Consider the following 26,068-nt stretch of genomic DNA (forward strand, 5'->3'; position numbering starts at 1 on the left):
GGAGCTTCGTATCTATAAGCAGAGAAGTGTGGCGGAAATAACGATTTCTGGAAGCACGCGTACTGAAATTCTAGGCGGAGGAGCAACAGACGGCACTTAAACATGCTATTAACATTTTGATTGGCTTTTCGCTTTTTAAATAGTTTTTAGTGGGTTCACATACCGCAGGCCAGTAATTTGGCCCTGCGGTATGCTGCATATGACTCATACAAATAACAAAAAAAAGCAGAAAACACCATGATGACCACAGCATTGTGCGACAATCTACAAGTTCACAGTATCAAAAATTGGTGCCTTCCGGCAGAAACAACGTAGATATCACCACCACTTCCATAATTTACTGACGCATTGAGACTGAAAGATTGACGGCCGCACACAACAATAAATTAACACGACACCTAAGCGCTCGTTGTGATGTAGTGAATGCAAAAGCAGTATAGTGTGTAATTTGGGAACGGGCATGGGAGTAGTGTGGGCGCCGCCATAGCGTCCTGGATCACTGGTGACTGCTGCGGCGTTGGGTGAGGCAGCGGAGTCAGTGCGAGGATCGGCGCGGCGCGTGCTGAAATCACGTCCTCATCCTTTCCCTTTGTGTATTGTTTTTTTCTACTCTCTGTTACTATGAGTGAAAGCTTTGGCCAATGGCACTGTTAGGCCAACATCTAGGTTTGGCGTTAGGAGAGAGAGAGAGAGAGAGAGAGAGAGAGAGAGAGAGAGAGAGAGAGAGAGAGAGAGAGAGAGAGAGAGAGAGAGAGAGAGAGAGAGAGAGAGAGAGAGAGAGATCTTTAATGAAACTGGAGATGTCAGCCGAGCTAAGCTGCCTGGCTTGCTACGCCAGATGAATGCGATGACGATGATGATTATAATGATGAACCATCATCGTCACAGGCAGGCATAATGTTGACCGTTACGACGTGCCGAGCGACGCCAAACTCATTGCACGTGAAGCTGCGGGTACTGGTTTCAGTGGACGCCACATGATGCCCGCTGTTGGCCGTTTACCAAAGAGCACACTTAGCGGAAGCGCTGCTTGCTACTCCCCAATCATCACTGCTGTAATAAGCATTTCAGTCATCCACGTAGGCCTCAGTACAAGTGTTTAAGAGATATTTCTAAGTCGAAGGCCCGAATGCCTCCATTGGGCCCATCTTTGAGCTATAGCCATCGAGTCATAGTGGCCGTGGGGGTGGCTGCCCGTCTCGCGTCCCGGTGGCCCTGGGTTCGATTGCCATGCACACCCAAATTAACCCAGGGCTCTCTGACACTCAATTCATCATCACCATCAACAAGAGCCTTTTTATATCCACTGCAGGACGAATTCGGCCTCTCCCACTGACCTACACCCACTCCTGCCCAGCGCTGCCCGAGTCCATTCCTTCCTTACTAACGCAATTACGTTACTTTTATCGTTCTTGCATCGCCCGCCATCTATTGGTACCGACTCCAGAACTGCGACCTATACCAGCCAACCAATGCTTTCGCATTTATAATGCAACCCATGTGCGCTCCTTCTGCAGACATGCGGGGCTGTTGCTATGAATTTCGTGTGATACTCAGTTGAACATGACATCGTCTCACTCTGCTGGTACAGCCTCGAAGACCGAAGCGCTAATGCACACGTACGCTTTGTCAAAATTTCCAGCCGAGAAGCCGAACTAAGGGCCATCCTGCTTGCCTTGACTGAACATACAGGCAAACATCCGAGCACCCTCGGCCCTCCCGAACGCATAATACTTTACACAGACTCAATGGACGCAATTCCAGCCCTTGGTTCACGCAAAACTACTAGTCGCACTGTCCGCAGAATAAAGAAATTCATTGCTGGATGCCAACAGAGTGGCCTGCAATGCCAAATCCGATGGGTCCCTAGACATGGAGGGATTGATGGCAATGAAGAGGCACACAGAATTGCCCGGGAGCAACTTCGTATTCACCCCGAGCAACACTGTTTAGAACCCGCTGATTCAGATGAGGATGAGGATGAGGATTCACCCCGAGCAACACTGTTTAGAACCCGCTGATTCAGATGAGGAGCCTCTCCTTCTGATGCCGCGGTCCGTGGAATGCAATCGGCTTTCACCATGGCAGAGTTCCTGGCTGCGATAGACCAGGCGAAAATTCGGTCATCTCCCGGCCCAGACGGCGTTACGTACGAGGTTTATAAGAACCTCGACGATCCGGCCCTGAGCCGTCTCCTCGATTCCATCAATGAGGTGTGGCTCTCGGGCCAAATACCAGAGTCATGGCTCCGGGCAGATATCGTCGCTATACCAAAGCCAGGCAAACCACCCGAGCATCTCCCCAATTTGCGCCCAATCGCATTAATGTGCACCTTGTGGAAACTGTTGGAGCGAATGCTGGCTACGCGACTTCAGTGGTGGATGGACACTTACCGGTGGTACCACCCGGCACAGATTGGGTTCAGACCTCGTCTGGGGACAGAGGATGGACTTGAGCATTTATCATCAATGGTGCTACTGGGCGGCCGGTCTCGCAAAGTGCGGACGTTGCTTGCCATGGACATTCACAAGGCATATGACAACGTCAGCCACAATGCTATCTTGGAAGTTCTCCAACGCTTACTTGTGCCGGAAAAGGTCCGATCTTTTATCCGGACCTTCTTGACTAAAAGATCATTTTCAGTACGGATTGGTGGAACTAGTTATGGCCATTTTATGCCCGTCCGTGGAGTGCCTCAGGGATCAGTGATTTCACCCTTCCTATTTAACGTAGTTATGCTGCCACTTGCCTGGCATCTTGGCTCCATGCCAGACATACACCTTTTGGTGTACGCGGACGATATTACAGTATGGACTGTCCACCCAGACCTGTCTCAACAAGCCGCGAGCTTGCAACAAGCTTTAATCGACACACAGAAGTGGTGTGAATACGCTGGGCTCTCGCTTTCAGTCGAGAAGACTGCCCTTCTATCCGTTGCCAATGCTTGGGGCCGTCGTAGATTGGAGATATCCCCGATCGCGCTACAACTATCCGGCCAGCCTGTGCGCACTGCTACCTCTCTTCGCGTGCTGGGATTGGAAATTTCGTCGTCAGGGTCAGCTGCCTTGTGGCTTCGATCTGCCCGCCAACAAGCAGGTCAAATGCTACACCTTATCCGACGCATGTCACAAAAGGCTGGGGGCTCCTGCTTCAAAATAGCCCGACTCTTGGTGCGGGCAATACTTCAGCCTCGACTTATCTATCAGGCTCAATTCCAGCATATGACCCAAACGGAGTGGGCCCGACTTGAATCAATTAATAGAGCTGCAATGCGGACAATCACCTGCCTCCCTCAAATGACGCCCATACCATCTCTTCAGGCAGAAGCTCAACTGAACACCCTGGATGAGCTTGTACATCAGCGCCGCTCCGCCCGCCAGCACAAACTTAATTTTGTTGCGGAGGCAGCGGCATTGGCAATTTACATGGGCCGTCCTCTACCCGCCTTTCCAGCCCACCCTGTAACTAGGCCGCCCTGGCTATATCATCAAGTGACCGACAACAGGCCGCTAACTAGACTCCACAGTCGGTCGACCGGGAACGCAGACGCGCAGACCGCGGGCGCACCATTACGAGCGGCTGCGAACCAGCCCCAGGTTGTAGAGGCATTTGTGGACGCTGGGGCCCAAGACGGCGTTTTAACTACGGCGATCCAATGTCCCTCTCATTCAGAAGCGAACCAAAACTGCGCTTATGAATCACTTCGCACTTGGCCTTCTATGCTAGCAGAGCTCACAGCCATCCGGGACGGACTGCAAGCGCTACTACCAGCACTTCAAGCCCCTGGAAGTTTTACTGTACAAATGTACACGGACTCAACGGCGGCCATACGGGATTTGCGCCGTGTATCCTCCAACTCGTCCGTTTCAAGAGAGATTCATAAACTGCTGGACACATACCCCTGCCCTCTCCGACTGTCGTGGATCCGGCGTAATACTATCACCGCGCATATTGCGGCGGATACTTCCTGTCACCTCTCCTCGGTTCCACGACCGCTGCCCTTGCTGACAACGGACCCAAATGAAAAATTTGTCCAACTAAAGGAAGATCTGCGTCGCGCCACACGCGCTCTCATCCCACCGTGTGGAACAGACCTTCCCAGTGGGCTCGCTCGCTGGGAGGAGGTCCTGCTGCGTAGACTTCGAGTTGGGGTGGCCCTATCTCCTGCGGTAACCCGGGCGTGGCCACCACGATACCATGCCCCGTTTACCAACACCTGCCCTTTCTGTACGGTTCCTGCCGAAGACGCCGACACCAACCACCTACTATGGACGTGCCCTTCCCTTAGTGCAGCGAGATCCAGACACCTTCGCGGCACAGGCCTGCATCCTGGGAGACCTCCTGATCTGCACCGATGGCTGTGGGGGCCCCACCACCGCTGTCTTCTGGATTTCCTCCGGGAAACGGGTGCCAACTTGTACCTATAAGACTTTATGCCAAAGGGCATACTATCGCAAAAAAAAAAAAAAAAAAAAAAAAAAAAAAAAGATGAGGATGCCGACATCGACACAGATGACGGTGCTGCTTTGGTGAAGGCCGAGCGGAAGGCCGTCCTTCAAAACGTAATTCAGGAAGACCCCAACCCGTTGCCACCCGGACTCAGCCGATGGGCAACAGTGCGGCTAAGGCGTTTAAGAACGGGCATGGCCCTTACGCCTAGTACGGCTCACTATTTCTTCGGGCGTGGAAACCTGTACAGCTCTCCGAACTGCCAGAAATGTGGTACCGGTGCCCTGTGCAGTGCGCGACACCTCCTGTGGGAATGTTCTGCACTCAGTGTTCCTAGAGAACGCTACCTGACGACACTTGGCCCGCTACGACCGGCAGACTACGAACTTTGGGTTAACCCACTTGGAGCCCCACCTCACAGGAAGCACCTGCTGGACACTCTGCTGATTTTCATCAGAGAAGCCGGCATTGAGGACTGCTTTCAGGTGCCTTTCTTGCCCTGTTATCCCCACTCCTTACTTCCTATTCCTTTTCCGACTCTTGACCGAGGCCTCCGGTCATGTCAAGGGGACTTCTCTCCCCCTTTTTTTTTTCTTTCAATAAACGTGTGTTCATTCATTCTACTGCACGGGCGTTTGAAATGACACTCTAATGACATTTTAATCAAATGAACTTTCAAAGCCGGGGTGTAACTTAACTTTCTGTGGGATAACCGAACATCTCTCAACAGCCAATGGTGGTCTGAAAGCAACGGAGTAAGTTTTATGGTGTAAAGACACGTGGAAGTAAAAATCGCCTCAGTCTCGAGCTTCTGAACACAAAAGACAGTATATAGAAAGAATTATTTTCGTACTTGAAAAATACTTCAGTTAGCCCAGCCGTAAGGCTGCTCTCGACTGTGCATGCCTTTTTTTTCTGAATCGATTGGCCAGCGGTTGCGATTCCCTCGACTGGCTGATGAATTGAGCCTCATTCCAGTGAGCATCCTGCGCTCTTGGGGTGATGGAAAAGATGCGCCCAAATCGTCGAGACTCCTCCGGGTGGAAGAGTGTCATTTCGGACACCCGTTCCAGCGCTTTTTCTGTGCTCCTCACCCACAAATGCTAAGGTCACAGAGGCTTCTCGGCGTGCATACTAGCCGTTGCATGAGCGAAGACTGCCCGTAGCCCGAAGGCGCATCGGGGCGTAGCGGGGAAGGAGGGAAAGGACGACCCCTGGGGAGACGCGAAGCCCGTTGTGATAGCTTGTAGCGGCGAGCGTTCGGCGAGAACTCGAACGCGCTAATTGCCGCCCCTCCTTTCGAGGCTACTCCGCAGCAATACCGCCGGAAGGGCAGCGGGCGGGGTTTGCGTAAGCGCGGTTGCAAAGCGGTCAACGAACGGCGCGGCCTTGCGCGGGACATCTCATCACGGTGTTTGTGCGGTTGTGTGCGCCGAAGCCACTTCGTTTTCCATCCTTTCAATCAGCCGGCGCGAACCGACATGTCCAGGCCCCATTAGGCGCCTATCCTGGCTCTCCCTCGTCAGAGCCGCGTCAATGGGCGGGCACCTTGTTTTTTCCAGCCTTGCATTCACGGCGAGGAGACATTGGCCTTCTCGGAAGGATGGCCCGGTGCTCGTCGAGTAGTGGTCGGGCCGTCGTCTGCGAGTGCCGCACGGGCCGTGTGACAGCCTTTGACGGGCCGGCGATGCGTGCTAACGTGAGCATCTGTCGCGGCCTCCCGCTGCTCTTTCTTGACCGCGTACGCTGTTTGCCGCTGTCGAATTGAATTCCCGCTAACTGACTCCCACATGTAGTCTCTTGTTGCCCGTCGAAGTAGCGGAGAGACACGCGAGAGAAAGAGCGGATGGGGAGCGAAAAACGGTCAGCCCGCAGTGTCTGGAACCACCATGCTTCGCAACCGAAGCCACTCACTCGCAGCGCAACGTGAAATGTGACCAACCCCTCGATATAAAATTCGTCTAGCGCGATTGTTTTTTGTAACGCAAACCCCCTAGGGGTTCCTGCGCGAAGGGCTGCTGCAGGAAGGTGCGCCGCTGATTAAGAGCTATTTGGCCTTTTGTTGAATTGTTCTGTCACCGACTTATTTGCTTGACCACTTTCACTACGAGTGATCAGTTGGGAAGCATTGTGCGAAAGCATCAAAAGAAAAAAAAGTTGACAGGTCCCCATTTTAGCTATACTCTAAAAAAACTTTCGGGACTCTGCTGCATTACTGTGCCCATGAATGACCGATTGATGCGTTGATTAGATATATTGCGGTAAATGACGAGTAGTCAACGCGTAGACATTCGATTTAAAGGTCATCTGGTGGTAGAACTCCTAACTTCGCATCGTCATATGCTTCACGCGGCTTCACCAACTGCATGGTCTGCAGGCACTGCATGGTTTGCGAGCGCGAATCTCGTCGACGTTCAGTAGTACGTACTTGCCCTCCCAGCTACAAAAGGTACCGTTTCACACAACCGCACTCCTACAGAAATGCCGACTGCAAGTAGTATCATTGTATACGGGGGATTGCTGCAGAGCCCGCATTTATTCGCTTAGGATCGCAGGGAACGTTGAATAATGTCACGTTTTCGTGTTGGCTACGTGTACCGGCGTTGCAGTCCTTTATAAAGCATTAGCACCCCATTTTTTCGTTGCGCAAGCATGAAATCTCTCTTGTGTGAGTGCTCAACGGCTATCGCGGCACACATTCACCTGGGTTTAGTGTTCATATATAATTTTTACTGTTACCGACTCAATCTTGCCGACGTCTATCCCATTGCGCCATTCCGACGATTATTTTGTCTTTACTGCATGAAAAACTTGCAATTATTGCGCACTACAAATGTCTTCGTCCCACCTCTTCTCTCGTCCTGTGTCTGCCTCGCGCTTTGCCTACAAGAGTGCATCACCAACAAGCCCAACTTTACACTCTCGTCAAAGTTAACAGTCATCCAAGGAGACGCACATCACTGCAGCTAAAATCAGGCGTCCGTCAAAACTCCGGCAAGCAGACACACGCGTCCAACAGATGCAGCCACTCCGATGGGTCACTTTGCGCCGCACAAATGCTACGCACCAACGCAGCCTGCGCCCGAAATGTGGGCTTCGTTGGGCCAGGGGGTTCTGCATGCCGCTCAGTCACGCGGCACTTCCACAAGCGATACAATCCCATTACAACAAATATATCGGGCATTCCATTAGTATCTCGAAAAGGCAACATCCGAATTGTATAAGGGGATGTGCATATCCTTGTTAACAGTTCGTTGCAAAACATCCCAGAAAAACACCGCATCCCGGCACAAATCAAAATAATGATCAATGGTTTCAGGTTGATTACATAAGTGGCAATTGTCGGACAAAGGAATCGACATTCCTTTTGCGCGCAACCCTGTTTTCCCTGGAAGTTTTGATTTATTCATCTTAAAGAAAAACGTTTTTCATTTGGCGGAAGACACTCGCATGACACGCTTTAAAACACCGTCCTTATGGTGGTCTACTTGGGGCTGGCGATAAACCGGCACCGGTAACAGATTCACACTATTAAAGTGTTTGTCAAAGCCTTCCTAGACAGGATATATATAACTTTAATTTGGTCCATGCTATTCAGGTTGCGCTTGTACCCAGCGCCATCCTCCACTCACCGGCGACTTCCACAGCCCTATCGATTAACCAGACCTGAAGGTTTACACGGCCTCCTACAGTTACAGACAAGGCACTATAGCCGGCAACTGCGACGCGACTCCCAGGTTGCCGAGGTCAAGACAAGTTCACGCAGGCTCCACAAGCGAAGGAGGGCCTTCACTCCGCGAATGAGGCGCCGCCTGCAGCTCTTCCGAGTCGCTTCACAGCCGGGCGCCGAGTCGTAGGGCAATCATCGGTCCGGCCTGCCGAAACCTTTGGAGCCGAACGGGCGGGCAGCTCCCGTGACGTAGAAACAGTTGGACGGGCCATAGTAAATCAGGGGTTGCCTTTTGCACCGAAGGATTCGGCCACCGCGGCAGATGTTTTCCGCGCAGATTTATGGAAGCCCGTGCTCGACGTCGGTCAGGCTTGGAACATGCGGGGGGCAGGCTCGTAACGCGCGCAGCGCACTTGTCATTGCCGAATCATTGCTGCCTCCGAGCTCCCTTGCGCGCCTCGGGACCCTTATCGCGAGTGCGTTGCGTCACGTCTAGGTCGACCTCAGCGTACGGTCGTAGAGGGAGAACAAATCGCGCGCTGTGGTGAGGCAGAGTTCACGGCCCGTGAGGCTATCGTCTTGCAGTCGATTTGGACGTATCCTGATAATTCAGTCAAATCGCCTGTTATCTGTGTCACAGGCAACCGCTGGGGCGGCACAGTAAGTAAGGGGTTCTTATTCCCCGCACGAGGTGACTAGCTGGAAACCAAGCCGCCGTGAAAATTTTTTTCATTCAGACAGAAAACAAAATCCTTCTCGTGCACAACGCTGTGCGCACTTTAAAGAGCCGCAGGAAATCGTGATTAATCCGAAGTCCTCCTCTGTAGATCATGCATAGCCTGCAGCTGGACTCTGTCACGTTAAACTTAGCACCACCGAGGAATTCTGAGCCATCAAATTTGAATAGAGTGCACATCACTCCATACATTCGTACCGTTCTCCGCCATAGTCATCTCACACCTCTGTATATTTGCTTTCCCCTCCTCCTTCGAACGCAGACTATCCGGCCAGAGCACTTCCTCAGCACGGCCTCTCCTTCCTTTCAGTAAAAATTGCTTCTCTCTCTCGACTAAAACTGTCAGGTTAGTATCAAAATTTGAATTTCAAGGACCCCAGGAGGTCTTAATTATTCTTAATCCATCCAATGCGCATTATCTATACCGGCGCAGCCTAGAGCCTGTTAATATCAAAATACGCATTTAAATGACCCCAGAAGACCTGAATTAATCCGGAGTCACGCACATGCCATAGGCGCGTTTGTGTCAAAATTTGAACTATAAGAACGCCAAGAAATCTGAATTAATCAAGAGCACTTCAATGTTCATCATGCATAGACTGGCATAAACTTCGGCGTGATAATATCAAAACTCTGTTTCCAACATTGATGAGATGATGATGATCATAATCAACACCGCCAACACCGACAGCCTTCTAGGTCCACTGAAGGACGAAGGCCTCTCCCATCGAACTCCAGCCGCTCCTGTCATGCGCTCCTCGAGTTCATGCTTTGCCTTCGAATTTCCTTATTTCGTCTCTCCGTCGAGTTAATGACCTTCCGCGTCTTCTAGGCCCGTCTGTCGGTACAGACTCTGTTACGCTGCTGGTCCACCGGTTGTCGTATCGCCTAACTACGTGGCTAGCCCAAGTCCATTTCTTTTTCTTTATTTCATCTATGATATCCACTACTCGAGTTTGTTTTCTGATACAGGAAGCTCCTTTCCTCTCCCTTAAGAATTGCTCCTATCATTCTTATTTACATGGCCCCTTGAGCCGACCTAAGTTTTCTTTCCAGTTGTTTGGTAAGTCGCCAAGTTACGGCTCTATATGTGACTAGTTTTACTAGTTTGAGCCGCTACGTCAAAATCAAACATTCATGTTTGATTTTGAGGGTTGATTTTCAAACGTGGTTTACGATTCATTCACAACTTATCAAGACGACAACATGACACTTCGTATTTTAAATGTAGCTACATATTGACTGTTAGGGACATACATAATCAACGCCTAGCCGAAATAGCCTTCCTGAACTTGAAATCAGACCCAGAAATATTTTTATCATTACATACTAATACTGATCCGCATTATAGTCTCAGGCACACTGCATTTAAAAATATTCAATTGTATAAGGTTTGAATTGCAATTTGTAAGCCGACTGCGTTTTGTAACAAACTGCTGTTTGTGTGGTTGGTGGCCGTGCTGCCTGGGGCTAGGGGCTTAGTCAGGCGACTTTAAATGTTGCCTTTTGCCATAGCCCAAGGGCAACCTCCTTTTGTTGCCGAAATAAACAATTAAATTCAATTCAATCACCGGCAAGATCCGTTGGTTGTTTATTCTTTTCAATTAAAGAGGCAGCTTACTTTTCATAATTTGGGAGTGTTTGCCGAGTTCACCCCAGCCCGTACCCATTCTGCGCCGGAGTTATTTCTCGCGTGTCTCCGTCTTTACGTACTTTATTTTCTCGCGCTCTCAGTGAGTTTGCCTTTTTCCAATAAATAAATATATATATATATATATATATATATATATATATATATATATATATATATATATATATATATATATATATGGTTTGAAAATGAGGGGCTCGTTAGGAAACATAGAAAGAAATGCCGGCAGACTCAGACTACAACGCCTTTGCCGTTGTAGTCTGCCGGCATTTCTTTCTATATATATATATATATATATATATATATATATATATATATATATATATATAGCGAATCAGAATAGGAAATGAAGGGCTGGTTGAAATAAGACAGAAAATAAGGGTTGGCAGTCAAGAAAACCTCGGAAAGCAAAGGGGAGGATATGGTAGGCCATTGAAACAGATAAAGAATTTGGAAAGAAAGAAAGTGGAGAATATATATATATATATATATATATATATATATATATATATATATATATATATATATATATATATATATATATATATATATATATATATATATATATATATATATATATATATTGAGAGGCAGTGCCAGGAGACTTGGCGGACGACGACGTTTATTCGGCGAGCGGTACTCTGGCAAGAACAGGATCAATCACGAGGGCGCAATGATGGCGCGTCCGAGAAAGACGAAGAATGATGATGATGGACGCGCACAATACAGCAACGACGACGAAACGTGCAGGTGGTATTGGCTAGTCATAATACTTATCTATGGGCAGATGACGGGACATTTGGGATTCGCCCTTACAATATATATATACAGTGGAACCCCGAGAATACGACTTTAGAGGGACCGCGAGAAAGCGTCGTATGACCGGGGTGTCGTACGACCGGGGTGCGGGTAAATGCCGGGCTAGTAATTAGTCTCACACGTCACGTGGGCTAAGAAGTTATTTAAACTAGCACCTTCTCGCGTATTAGCGAACTTTTCGCAGAAATCCCAAGTCCAAAAAAGCAACGCCTATGTTGCGAAACTTGCGTCTCCTCCTTTTCATGGCGTCCAGCTAGCCCGCCAGCCAAGCGCCGCGCGCTGCGCGATATAAAGCCGACGTGGTCAAGCAAATTGAGAGGGGCAAATGCGAGTGTGAAACAGCCAAGGCAAAGCGAAACAAACGATAGTACAAGGCGAGATGAACAAAAACCGGCATTTCAGTACATGGTGAAGACACCCTTTGAACGGTCCCGTGTCGCCGCTGTTGAGTCATAGTGCTCAATGCATGTATGTATTTATTGCACAAAAGAAAGAAAAGACGGTCCACCAACAGGCGTAAATTGTCTCGCCTAGGGGCGGACACCGGAACGCCTGCTGGTGTAGGGGAGGTGGGATAGGGAGGAAAGAGTACATAGGAATAGGGGGATAGGGTAGAGGGCTAACATAAATATATAACACATGGGCAATAATAACATACATATATACAACGTTAGGTGAAAGAAAACAAAAAAAAAACAAAAAACGAAACACTAGACATATAAATAAATATCAAAATACAGGACACGAAGGAGTAGCAAAAAGGACACCTGCACACTTACACACGCACGCACACACAAATACACACACAGGAATTCTACACTAGCAGCTACACTACACTGCGACCCGGGCCGTTACGTAAAGATGTAGCTTAGTGCGTTGCCTGTAACTGTCAACAACTAATTAATGACCTAACACGACAACAATACCCACCGTCTGCTATCAGTGATGCCATTAGGAAGTCTGAAAAACAGGACTGCAGCCACCTGATAACCAACTTAAAAGCCAAATCTTTGAATACGACCCCCAACCATATTCGGACCCTGCAATAAGCCTAGGTGCAAAGTGTGCCCCATGATGACTAAAGCCTCTGTCGCCACCAGCACCACGTCTTCATTCTCTTTTCAGATAAGAGGAAACTTTGACTGTGACAGTGCAAACATTTTCTACCTTCTTGAATGCACCATATGCCACGCCCAGTACGTTGGTCAAACTGAGAATCCGTTTAGAATGAGAATCAACAACCACCGAGCACACATAAAGTCCCTACCCCACCTTCCCTTATCTAAACATGTAAATAGTCTAGGCCACCCCTTCCACGCGTTCACAGCCACGGTGCTTCAGTCCACTTTCAAAACTCATTATGACCGTGAAGCCCGTGAATCGTACCTTATTTACAAGTTTAACGCTGTCTTGAGCGGCATAAATGAAAACACAGGCGGATTGTCTTGCTTGCCCAATCAGGCACCGGAGAAGGCTGATGCAGCGAGCAACTGAGAAACTTTGTTCTTAAAGAGAAGCGTTTTCAAATCTTTGTATAGTGTACTGTGTACGTAATGTACTTTGTACTGTGTCAGTGTACTCCTTGTGTATTGTTGCCGCACCGTATAGGCACGAATGTACATAGATTTCAACATTGTACCCCTTGCTTTATTTTATTTTTGTTTTTTGTTTATTATTATGATTATCATTCTGTGTCCTTTTGCACTGAACAATTACTATTGGTAATATGATCTTGCATGAACGCTCTTCGAGAACTTCATGTGGCACTGTATATCTCCCTCTTTGTATGTGTTATTTAGCCTTATGTCCACATATATTTCGGTATTTATGTGATCTAGCTTAAATTAGCGTTACTTTGCATTGTATTGTCCTTGCATTGCATGACCTTGCCTTTCTGCGTCCGCCTCGTGGACGGCCGTCACGTTTTAGGCAGGAAATTACCAAACTCACCAAGCGCAAGTCTCAATTAACTCGCCGCCAGCAACGCTTACCTCAATCGTCTCAAGACCGTTCAAGTCCGCCTCGTCTTTTCTCCAAGCATCATCAAAGCGCCCCGTCTACGAATTCCAATACCTTACCGCCAGCCTCCTCTGCACTAACCCACCAAGAACTTCTCCAGTTTGTGGTGCACCAGCTACAGCCATTGGTATCTGTACTTGCGGCACAACTTCGCTAAACACTCCATCAAAATGCCCGAACGGCAACAGTATATTGTACAGTGGAACTGTCGGGGTCTCTCTACGAAAATTGGAGAGCTCCGTGAAAGGCTCCGTCTGGGCAAGCTCCATGCTTCGTACTTCAGGAGACGAACTCTCTCCCACGCCTGCCGCAATTTACGGCGTACGCGGAGCCGTCAATCCCTGATCGCCGGTGCAACTCCAGTTCTACTCCTCCTGGCAAGGCAGCCATTTATGTTCAATCTCGGTTTCCTCAGAACGCCATCCCTCTGTACGCATGGTGTACAGCCTGGTAGGAGGTGGTAGCGGTAAAGGTGCAACCTCCTCGTTGTGCGGTGATCCTGGTTTTATGTTCTGTGCGCCCTTACAGAGGTCGTGCGCCCCGCCTACGGCTGGGCTGGCTTACCGCACTTCGGCGAACCAACCCTGGGTGCCCCATACTTGTGGCGAAAGACTTTAATGCTCCGCACTGTGATTGGGGATATCCGTCCTCGCGTGAGCGTGGTCGTGTGATACTGGAGCACTTCAGTGATGCCCGCTTCACGCTTCTGAATGAGATCTCTTGCCCGACACGCCGGTGTACGCACGCACGGATGCCACCGTACTCACCTGACTTGTCGTGGTGGCTATGTGCACAAACGGTATCCTGGCAACGTGAAGCTGACTGCTGGGGCAGTGACCATCACCCCATTCAGCTGGGCCTCGTTCCAGAGTCGACAGGTCGCCTTCGTCGCCGCTGCACAGTGGTGAACTGGGACACCTTCCGTTCCACACTGAATGCATCCTTCTCGGCGCCCATCCCGGATCCCACCGCTCTTTTTCGGCTTGTCCTCATGGACACCTCGCAACATACCTGGGTGGAGAAGTCCCGCTCAAAGCCCGATCTTCGGCTCCTGCAGCTTTGGGCTCAGCGCAAGCAAGCTGAAGTAATTGCCGCACGGGATCCTTCGTTCATACCGGCCAGGCTCCAGTATCAGCGCCTTACCGCTGCTGCCAAACGGCACGAAAACAGACTGTCGAGGCAGCGCTGGCTTGACTGGTGCGCCTCTCTAGTCCCATCTTCCTCAAAGGCGTCTGTCTGGCGCACGTTTCGCGCCATGAAATCGGGGCAGTTTCCCTCAGTTTCCCCCGACGCTGCTCGGGCCTTAGTTCCTGCATTTGATGCTGTGCCAGTATCCATGCCGTCTCCGTTCCCCCTGCCGAACGATGTTGGATTTCGGCCTACTCATGAAGCCGTTTTGGGAATCCAGGCACCGTTCACAGCGGCTGAATTCCCGGCAGCGATCGATCACGCTAAACAGCGGACTGCTCTGGGTCCCGACGGCATAACTTACGAGGTGTACAAGAACATTGACGACCCAGCCCCCGTGCCGCTTTTGGACTCGGTTAATCAAGTTAACCACCACATGCACTTCAGAACTTACGCCCCATCACCCTGACATCGACGCCGTGCAAGTTGTTAGAGCGAAAGCTTGCAACATGGCTTCAATGGTGGCTTGATACCTTCCAATGGTATCACCCGGCGCAAATTGGATTCAGGCCCTATCTCGGTGCTGAGGATGGGTTGGAATATTTCTCATCTATGGTTTTAGTTGGAGGCCGATCCCACCATGTGAGAACTGTGCTAGCCATGGACATATGCAAGGTGTATACGTTAGTCACGCTACCATCCTACAAGTTCTAAATGGCCTCCACGCGCCTCCAGACAAAGTCTGCGATTTTGTTCGATACTTCCTTCAACGCCGTTCTTTTTCCATCCGCATCAACGGAGCAAGTTTCGGTCACTTTACACCAATCCGAGGCGTACCACAAGGATCTGTTGTCTCCGCTCCTTTTCAACATCGTCTTGTTGCCGCTAGCTTGGCACCTTGCTTCAATCCGAGATCTATATTTCCTCATGTACGCGGATGACCTTACGGTGTGGTCAGTGCATCCAGACCTGTCACGACAAGCCGAGTGCCTCCAGCAAGCACTAACAGACTGCTAGAGATGATGCGAGTATATGCGGGCCACACTCACTCGAAGGAGAAGACTGCTTTACTTCCCGTGGCCAACGCTTGGGGCCGCCGCCTCCTTGCAGTGTCTCCCATTTCACTGCAACTGAATGGGAACGACATACCCACTGTTGGACGTCTTCGGGTCCTAGGACTAGAAATATCGGCATCAGGGGGAGCAGCTCAGTGGCTCTGATCTGCTCGACAGCAAACCCGACAGATGCCCCACCTCGTTCGCCGCATCGCTCAAAAGTCTGGCGGGGCCTGCTGGACGATTGCGCGTCTCCTAGTGCGCTCAGTACTGCAGCCACGGCTTGTGTCTCAGGCACAGTTCCAGCATATAACGCAAGCGGACTGGGCTCAGCTTGAGGCCATCAACAGGGCCGCCATGTGTATCATTACTGGCCTCCCTCACATAACACCAATTCAACCGCTACAAGCCGAAGCCCAGCTAAACACGCTAGATGAGATCATTCATCAGCGTCGTTCCACTCGCCTTCTAAAGCGTGGATATGTACCGGAGGCACCAGCTCTCGTTGCATATATGGGCCAGGTTCCTGATACGATGCCAGCCTTTTCTGCGGCTAGACCGCCCTGGCTCTACCATCGGGTGACGGACAATGTGGGACAATCTGCTACACCCGCACGTGTAGCGTAGTGAAGATAATAAAGCTATCTCGCCCCGCGCCTCGCGCCATGCCCTTGACGTCATGCGCGTGGTGCCGGGCAAGCATTCCTTCCAACCGATTTAGCCCTGGCCAATCCCCCCTTGAGGGTGCGTGCCAAGAAATTTGAGGACATCATCATCATCATCATCAACATGGTGTCAGAAGCGGGATGTGCTGACCGCTGCTCTCCGCCTGAACGACACGTCAGCACACCCAACCAACCCTTGTTCTGAAGCCGCTTCTGCCTCGTCTACGGGCCTTCCCTCGACTACAGACCTGCCTGCGACCTTCGCGAGCGACTCATCCTCGATGGCCAACAAGAACGGCAGCGCTACCTCTTTCCAGATCACGGCACCTGACCCATTCACCTTCTCACCGTCAGACTGGCCCCAATGTAAGAGACGTTTCCTCCGCTACCGGGCTGCTTCAGGGCTCAGCGATCGACCCAAGGAATGCCAGGTGGATGCACTGGTCTACCTCATGGGACCCCAGGCAGAGGAAATATTTAATACCTTCAGGCTGACCACCGACGAGCAGAAGAACTTCGACGCAGTGCTTAAGGGCTTCGAGGACTACTTCATACCTCGGCGAAACATCATCTACGAGCGGGCGAAATTCAACACCCGAGTCGAGCTAGATGGTGAGTCAGTCGAAGATTTCGCAACAGCCCTACACGCACTAGCAGATTCTTGTAACTACGGGGAGCTCCGCGAAGAGTTAATTCGTGACAGATTAGTCGTGGGCCTCAAGAACCGTAAACTGTCGCAAACTCTGCAGTTTGACCCCAGCCTAGACCTAATAAAGACGTGAACCATCGCTCGTCAGAGTGAAGCAGTCCAACAGCAGCAGGCAGAACTCTTATCGAGAACGCCAAAGGAAGCAGTCAACCTCGACGCTCTGAAAGTACAGCGGAGTAGACCCGCTAAAGACCCAGTTGCAACGCCACCCCCAACCACACACCACCCGAGGGGCTTCAAGAAATCATGCAGCTGGTGTGGCAAAGAGCGTCACGCGAGGGCCATCTGTCTTGCCAAAGACTGCGTCTGCCAGAAGTGCGAGAAAAAGGGCCATTTCTAAACCGTGTGCCGCTCAGCAAATGCTCTTCGGAACATCGAAGAGGAGCCAGGTTTCCTGGGCCTCATGTCGACGACGGCTTCATCCAAGTGGGAAGTCTCTCCCCTCGTCGAGTCACAGACCCTGGTCTTCAAAATCGACACCGGTGCGGACGAGACTGTTATCCCGGAACGACAATTCCGACGGCTCTTCAAGCACGTCGTTCTGACTTCCCCCGACCGGAGGCTTACGGGTCCAGATGGAAAGACTCTGCGCATCTCGGGACTGGCAAGGCTTCATTTCAAGCTCAACGGCCGAGAAAGCGTGGAAAAAGTCTACATCTTACCTGGTCTACGCACAGCCCTACTTGGAAAACCAGCCATCACCAACCTTGGTTTGTTCCCGTCAGTGAACAATGTGTCGGTACCACTTCCACCGTACGAGCAGACCAGGCCAGAGCTTCAGCGAATGTGCTTGGAAACCTTCTCAGAGCTGATTCGAGAGCGCTATCTTAGTCCCGAAGAAATGAGCTACACCTACGGTTACAACCAACCGTCGAAGCAGGACATCGAGCACCGCCCTCCCGAGTGCATCGCGGACCCGATTCTGTTCCGGCTATCGACACCGCCCTGGACTCGTCGTGGCGGCCCCGTCCTACCCTCGCGGCAAGCAACGCCCGAGCGCTAGAAATTTCCGCAACATCCCCCAGCAGCTTCCGTGCCACAACCGGCGCAGCGCGCGCACCATCCGCGTGGCAGCCCTGCTGACAGGCGCCCGCGGCACCCTCGCGGGGAGGCGAGCGAGCCGTGGTACAACAATTTCGCCAACAGGGGTGAATCGCTGCTCGAACCTTCGGTCTCCTGGCTGCCTGACGGCGAGTTCTTTCGAACCACCAGCGCGCTGGAGCGGCCACCCCTGGCGCATACGGAGACGATGCTGGAAAATAGTGAAAAGGCCCGTGCCGCCGTGCGAGGAGCATCCACAGCGCAGCAGCACAGACCATCAGAGCAGCAGCACAGACCATCGCGTATGAGGCAGTTTTCATACTACACCCCAGCAACGATTCGCTGTCCGTATCGACCGAGGTTCTCCTGCCGGACCCCACAGCGACGGCCAAGAAGCAGAAGCGAGGGGACGCTCGCAGAAAAAGCAACGACAACGCGAGCGGAGGCGACAGCTTTCACCAGGACGACACGGACGAAAAGCGGATCGACCCCAAGTCCATACCATCCCTGCGGTAGATCCGGCCGAGCTGGAACCGTACAGCGGCGAGCCGGTCCAGAGAGGCGGCTCCATCGGACTCCAAGCTGTAACCTTCCTTGAAAGGGGAGGATGTGGGACAATCTGCTACACCCGCACGTTTAGCGTAGTGAAGATAATAAAGCTCTCTCACCCCGCGCCTCGCGCCATGCCCTTGACGTCATGCGCTTGGTGCCGGGCAAGCATTCCTTCCAATAGACAACAAGCCTCTGGCAAGGCTACATGTCCGAACCTCTGGCCTTCATCAACCTCCACATGCCGCCCTCCTTCATGTCCGTCACTGGGTGCCTGCGACGCGGCCACGAGTCATGCAGGCTTTCGTGCACGCCGGGGCACACGACTGCCTCGTAACCACAGCCTTGGCTTCTCCCTCTCATCCAACCTTAAACCAGTGCTGCGCCTACGAGACCCTCCGCCCTCTACCAAGCCTGTTGGCAGAACTTACTGCAATTCGGGATGGTCTCCAAGCGCTTGCATCGACAGTAACTACCGGCATGAAACTGGAAATTTACACGGACTCAACGACAGTGATACGTGATCTACGCCGCGTTGCGCGTAGCACTAGCATGTCGGCACGTATTCCCGCGATCCTAGACACATACCCATGCCCTGTGCGTGTTTTGTGGGTTCGCCGGGGCATGCTTCCTGCCCGCATAGCGGCGGATCGCGCCTGTCGCCGTATAGACCTTCCACGGCCGCTACCAATTCTTTCAGTGTCCATCCTAGAAGAACTGCTGGTGGAAAAGGAGAACCCTCCGCCCTTTACTTCCACCGCGTGGTACTGACATCCCCAGAGGGCTCGCTCGCTGGGAGGAGGTCCTGCTGCGGAGGCTTCGAGTTGGGGTGGCCTTATCCCCAGCAGTGACCCACGCTTGGCCTGCCCGCTATCACGCACCGTTTGCGGACACCTGTCCCTTTTGTACGGTCCCTGCGTCCGAAGCCGACACGAGCCACCTTCTATGGACCTGCCCTGCCCTGCAAACCTCTCGCCTGCAACCCCTCCGGGGCACAGGGCTCCATCCTGGAAGACCCCCTGATCTACAGCGGTGGATATGAAGCCCTCAGTACCGGTCTCTACTGACGTTTCTGCGTGAAACAAATGGGATGTTGTATATATAACTGTTATGCCGTACGGCAAACTCTCGCAAAAAAAATGATAAGTTTGAATTTGGCTCATATTTAACTGAAACACTCAAGTTGATGCGGCATGCTTATGAAAACTTTATTTAAATTGACTATCAAGCATGATGCGATTGAGTTTGGTGGAAAAGGCATTACAAATATGCCTCAGGGCTTCAAGAACCCAAAACTATACCAGGAGAGCAGGTGAGTCCTCTTGGCGCCATTAGCAGGTCTTTTCCATTTTTTCCCCTAGGATAATTTTCTTGGGCACGCCTGAAGGCACTCATGAAGTAAGCAAGCTCTTCTTTGTTTTGCAATGAATTTCCAAAACACTTCACTTGGAGGCTGCTCATCTCTTCTTCTTCATATCTGAAGCGCGGACAGACGAAACACAAGAAGAGGACAACACGAGCGCTTGTGTTTCGTCTGTCCGCGCTTCAAACATGAATAAGATCCAACTAGCTCAACTGTCCGTTCTTCTTCTTCACCTTAATGAAGTGGTTCGTGTCAGAGGGAAGGGGATTTTCCAGTGCTTGTAAGCGGCTGCTATTTAGTTAAGTGCCAAAATGGTAGATATGGGAGTAAAAAATAAATATACTCGAGTTATTTCGTATATACGAAATGAAATCATTGTTTGCCATCTCTCAGTTTCATTTCGTTCACTTCTTCCGTTCAATTCGTCATTGACATCTGGGGTCAGATATTTCGGCGGTCTGCTAATGCTCGTCTGAATTCATAATAAGCCAGCGTCAAAAATAAATAATAGAAAAAAACTTCCGGAAACACCCACGAAAGTCTAAACAGTCAAGATATATAAAAGCAAATTCCCATTGGCCAAAAGGATTTAGCTCATCTTGATCCGTGAAACCGCAGGATCTGGCGCATTTTTTATACGAACTACGATCTCTGTACACGTTTTCAGGGCGTTCTCTCAACTATTTTCTTGACACCCTTTTTTTAGGGGAAAGTAGCCTATTTTTTCTTGTCAGTGCAGCTTTTTCCGATTCACTTTCGATTTGTGGATCTGGCTCATTTCGAAAAAAAAAAAACGCCTCATGTCTGTATTTTATTGCGAAACCGAACCTCGACCACCCCTTGAAAATGGGCCTAACCAGGGCCGTGAAGCTTTCCCTATCAAGTAGGGTGAACCACAGCTAAACCACAGCAATTTTTTTCTTCATGGATGAACCAACTCGCTCAGCAACAAGTTTTGTTAAACTGTAGGTGACGATCGGTGCACCGGTTCATCAAGAAGGTGACGTTTTCGTAGGCACGCTCAAAAACATTTCCAAGCTCTTCAAACAGCTTATTATTTAAAATAATGGCAAAATTGATAAAATAAGAGTCTCTAATGAGTTCTTCCAATATATTAACAATCTAACACATATTAACGCGATAGGAGGTACAACCCTACTGGCAAAAATACGCTTTATTTCCTTTTTCCTTAACTTTAAAACACTCTTTTTATTTTCCACTTATATAACAACACACCATTCTTTGCGTTTTTGTGGCACTGTGTTCGAATATACGGTGTTGGCTACGGGGAAGGCCGACCCGAGCCGAGCTTCGTCGCCTCCGACATACGTGTGGTAGCGTGGTGTGAAGCGAGCGGCCAGCCGCTGTTGCAGCCGTGAAGAAGTCCAGAAGCCGTAGGCTAACGTAACTATTTACGTCATAGAGAGAGGTGAGCCGAAGCCAAAGAACAATGGCCCGACGAGCGAGGTAACAGTACAGGACTCGAGCAGAGTGACAGCAATGATTCACTGCTCAAACAGCGCTTGGGCGAGGTCTATTTATACCCAAAAGCGGCAATGGTCCAATCAAGCTTCCCTCTAGATTGTGCACACGCCACGAACGTCACAGACACACACAACGCTCTTTCCAGAGCTCGTGAGCAGTCGGTAGTAGCGGCGCACGCTGAGGCCGAGAGAGGGGACAGAGGAGGACTCCGCTGCGATCGCGGGGCCTCTGCGTCCTTGAAGCGCGTTGAGACATGCTTCGCCGCTAACCGCCGAAGTTTGAAACGCTCCGAAAGCGAAGTGTCTGACCCGGGCTTGTCGAGACGTGAAAACATAAGTCACCGACACGGTGGGGCTTGCGTGAAAGGCGCACGTATTGGAGGCTTCGCCTCACAGCCGAGGAGTATTGAAACGAAGCCCAGCGGTCGGCTCAATCGTAACAACGGCCATTAAAACGTTTCAATCCAAGCCAATGACGAAACTAATACCCCTGCTACACTAGCGTCCGAATGTCATTTGAACCAAATATCATTTGACTCAAATGCCAAGTTGTGCTGCTACACTAGGTTTTGAAATGCCATTCGGCTCAAATGGCATTCGAGCCAAATGAGCACCGAGAGAGACATTTGGGATTTCAAATGCCGTTTCTAGTACTCTCGCACGCAGCGTCTTCGATCGACAATAAAAAATATAATACTTCCGTACGTAAAACAAAATATTTTTTGTTTGTGGAACTTTGTTCACTGTTGATTTACTTAAAATATGATATAAACATATTTAATTTTCATAGTCTCAAAACGCGTGGGTCAGTCGTAAGAAAAAAAAAACACGCAAGACAGCCGCCACATTAGAGTCAAAACTTGTGCCTCTTTAATTTGATATCACTTTACTCCCTTAGACTGCTCCTAAATTTGATTGTTGTATTATTGTACGAAAACGGAACGGGGCGACAACAGTGCCACTACAGCACGCGAAGCAATTGTGAAAGCTTTCAAATGCCATCGAAATTCCAGTGGAGCACGGCGGATGCTGAATGGCATTCGAAGCACCCCATTCGAGTCAAATGACACGTGGTTGAAATGAAATTCGGTCGATAGTGCACATGTAGCCGGGGTATTAGGCGAGCGCATGGTATAATGGTGACCCATGACGACACAGACGACATTGATATGAGCCGCGTAGACGCTAGCGCCAGATTCCTCTTTAGCGTATATAGTAAGAAGCTGTATGGTTCGGAACGATATGGCTAGCCCTACTAGGCCTAGCGGAGACGGTGTGGTCGCAAATTCGCAAACGACTGCGTCAGCCCCCTGGTCGCGGAACTTTGAAACACGTCCATATAAATTTTCTCAAGCGTGTGCAGTGTATGTGCTAAAATTTAAGTGCCGTACAGGATGAAAAGAAAGTCGAAGGGTTTGTTCCAAAATAAAATCCAGGCTATGAAAACCGAGCGAGACGGTCCGTTTTTCAGTGCTGAAGAGCGGCGCTGGCAACGGCAACTGTAGTCATCATCATGGCAGCACGCCAGTCCGAGAATTCCGCCGTCATCGTCATCGGCAGGTGGTAGTGGCAGCTCCCTCCTCGCGCGTTTCACGAGCCTCCGCATGCCCCCGCCGTCGCCATTACGGGGCAAGGACTGAAATGGATCGCCCCACTCGACAGCATAGTGGCGACCAACCGGCGGAGTTAACGGGTGGATGGAACAACGTCTCGAGGACACGACCAGTCACGGGTTTCCAGGAAGCCCAAAACGCCTATCAGCGGCGTATGGAGCACGGAAAGGACGCAGAGCTCGCCACCAAGCGCTTTAAACCTGAGGTTAGTGCCAACACCGGTTGCAACGATCACTTGCTGGAAAAGCGTGATAAAGTCCAGTTCATGAATTCCGGGGCGCCATTCAGCGTGAATAAGCTCGGGCTAGATTCTGGTGGCGGGCCCTCCTCGGCCGACTCAGAAATCCAACCTAATTTGTTCTCTGCCTGTGAGGGTGGTTACCGACTACCTCAACGGTCGTACCAGCCGCCGTCGTCTGAATGGGTAGCCAGGCCGCTTGAGCCGATGACTGCTCCGCGTCTCAACGAGGGTGGCCCCAGACTAGCTCAAACTAGCAGCGCTCAAAGCATGGACACCTTCCCAAAAGCCCGCCCCAAGGGAGTCGCGGGCTCCGGCATGTCAGCTGCTGGCAATTACTCCGTGCCAGTGATTCCCCACCGCCACTACTCACTTGTTCGGGAAGTTTTAGAGGCCGCAGCGGAGGGAGCTGCCAAGCTGAAGCAGCAGGAAGCTGAAGCCCAGAAGGCAGCAAAGGCGAACAGATTCGGCGGCACCTAAACCCCGACCTCCCGGCTGAACACCACAAGTAGACGCGCCAGCATCAGCATGCGCCGCAAGGATGTTGGTGCAAGATGTGGTTCTTCGTTTCCCAGTGTGATTCCCGACTGTGCATCCCCGACCGCGCATCCATAACCGACAGGGTGATCCCTGCGGCCTCACTGACAAGCCCACAAGCTCCTCTTCTTCCCCTCCCTGCTCCTCCTAGCTCTCAAGTTCTTTAAACGCCTCGGCACACGTCCGCTTTACTCCCATGTGCCATCGCTGTCCCCATCAACTCTCCCGGTTGAAGGATGTCAGAAGACTGGGAACAGTGGAGCGATTCGCAGGGCCATTCAGTCATAAACCCCAAACAGGGACTTCCCTTTTTCGCCGAACTGGGACGGGGAGGTCCTCGCGTGTGCTGCCGGATGCGTCAGAAGGAATGAAATGGGCAAAACTACTTTGTCACGTGTTTCGTTTGCTTCCCCTTAACGCACACCAAAATTCTCTCCTGAAGATCCGCTGTGCAGAATTTCGGCGAACGTTAAAGAACCCTGCGATGGATGCATCAGCCATTAACCCGTTTATAGCTCTCACGACCATAAGAAGAGGTCTCTTTCAAAAACGATTCGTTGACTAAGTGGCACCTGTTTCGGTTTCGGTTTTACAGCACTGGGTAGTCGCTGCAAAAATTTTCTAGATTTATTGGTTTCGGTAGTTCACTAATTTCGCCACTATGGGGCGAAAAGTCGCACATTAAAAACGGCGCCCCAGCCGGCGCGCTCACGCTAGCCGCCTTCAAGATGCAAATTAATATTTATTCTTTCCGTTCTCGTGTTTTCTAGACAACAAGCGTAAGACAAGAATTGTATAAAACTTGAAAAATACGATCGGCTGAAAAATTCGCCGCCTATGCACTCCTTTCGTTGCGAATGTTGACAAAAGACGATAGTCGACTGGCGCACCTGGCAAGTAAATGCCTCTCTTCACTTTCCCGCGCATTTCTCATGCTGTTACTCTCCCTTCTCACTCCTCCCAAATTACACGCCAGAGGTTTTCTCAGGTCAATTTAAATTTACCGCGTTCCACTGCTCCAATTCGGGTGCCGTACGACAGAGACGCGCCTGCATCGAGCCACCCTACTACAACGTATATTGAAAGTGAAAGCTATCTAGTGGAACCTTTCGTTGCTGTTGCCCTTTGATTTTTCTTAAATTCCACCAGGTAACGCGGGCAACAGCAGCGACGGTTTTCTGGAGTTGATGTATTTTATTAGCTATGGCAAAAACCAAGCATCCGTAAATATTTAAATAGTTGAACACGAAATATCATTAATGTATCGATTTTTGTCCTGATATTTGCGTAATGCTTTTATCTTGTTCAACAATGTTGACAAGTATGAACATGAACACCGGACTTACACGTTTAGATTTAGCTGTGGGTATAAAAGACTATTGTGCAATTTGTTTAGCTTTGACCGGGTGGCTGAATCGAGTCACAGACAGACAGACATACCGACAGGCAAAATTTCAGCGTTTAAGTAGCCCAAGAAAGACTATCGTCTTCAATGCAGTGCACACACGAACAATAGTAAGAGTCATCGAATCAATAGCTCATTGGGAAATTGGGAGTGAAGTGCCCTGCTTCGCGTAAAGCAAGAGAGACACGGTGCTCCAAGCGAATCCGATTTATTTTTATTAGCGTGAGAACTAAAATTCACGAATAACTACTTTAACTTCGGCGCGCAGAGCCCTGCTTCAGATTGACCTGAGGTATTCCCGTCGAACGTTGGTACTCGCACAGCAGGTCATTAAGTAGTACGCCCTGCCCAGCGCATGATGAGACCTGAAGTGGCGATGGCTGTAGTCGATGTTATAGACGCATATGACGCAGTTGTAAGGCATTTAGCACCGTCATAGAGGTCGAAGGGGAACTCGGCTGGTGCACACTCCGTGGGCGTACTTCCGAAGGCAAGGCCCGTGCCGCCGAGTACCAGTCCGGGAGACAGGGCCACGACCGTCGGCGGCGGCAGAGCAGGAGCAGCAGCTGGTACACCGGGCCTTGTCGTGCAGCCACCGCCGCATGAGATGGCATCCCCAGAACAGCGCAAGGAACAGATGATGCACTGCCAGGCCCACGAAAGGAGCTGTGGCGGCTTCAGCTTCATTTCCGCGAGGATCCGATGGTTCTTGCACGGGTGAAGATGCAGGAGACTTGGAATCTGAGAGCGCAGATCGATGCCAGATGCTGCTGTGAAGCTTCCAAGAGCACAGGCTGTCGGTTGGGCTGGAGTGGCACGTGGCGGGAGTGGCGCTGCCTTGCGCCTACACGCTGGCATCACCGGTTGGTTGGATCACGAGAACAAGCAGTCAACTAGTGCAATGTCACGTGTAGAAGATGATGCTGATAAGGAGTTA

This window comes from Haemaphysalis longicornis, unplaced genomic scaffold, assembly GCF_048455015.1.
Source record: "Haemaphysalis longicornis isolate Haplotype H1 unplaced genomic scaffold, Haemaphysalis longicornis Haplotype H1 scaffold_1, whole genome shotgun sequence".
Taxonomy (NCBI): Eukaryota; Metazoa; Arthropoda; class Arachnida; order Ixodida; family Ixodidae; genus Haemaphysalis; species Haemaphysalis longicornis.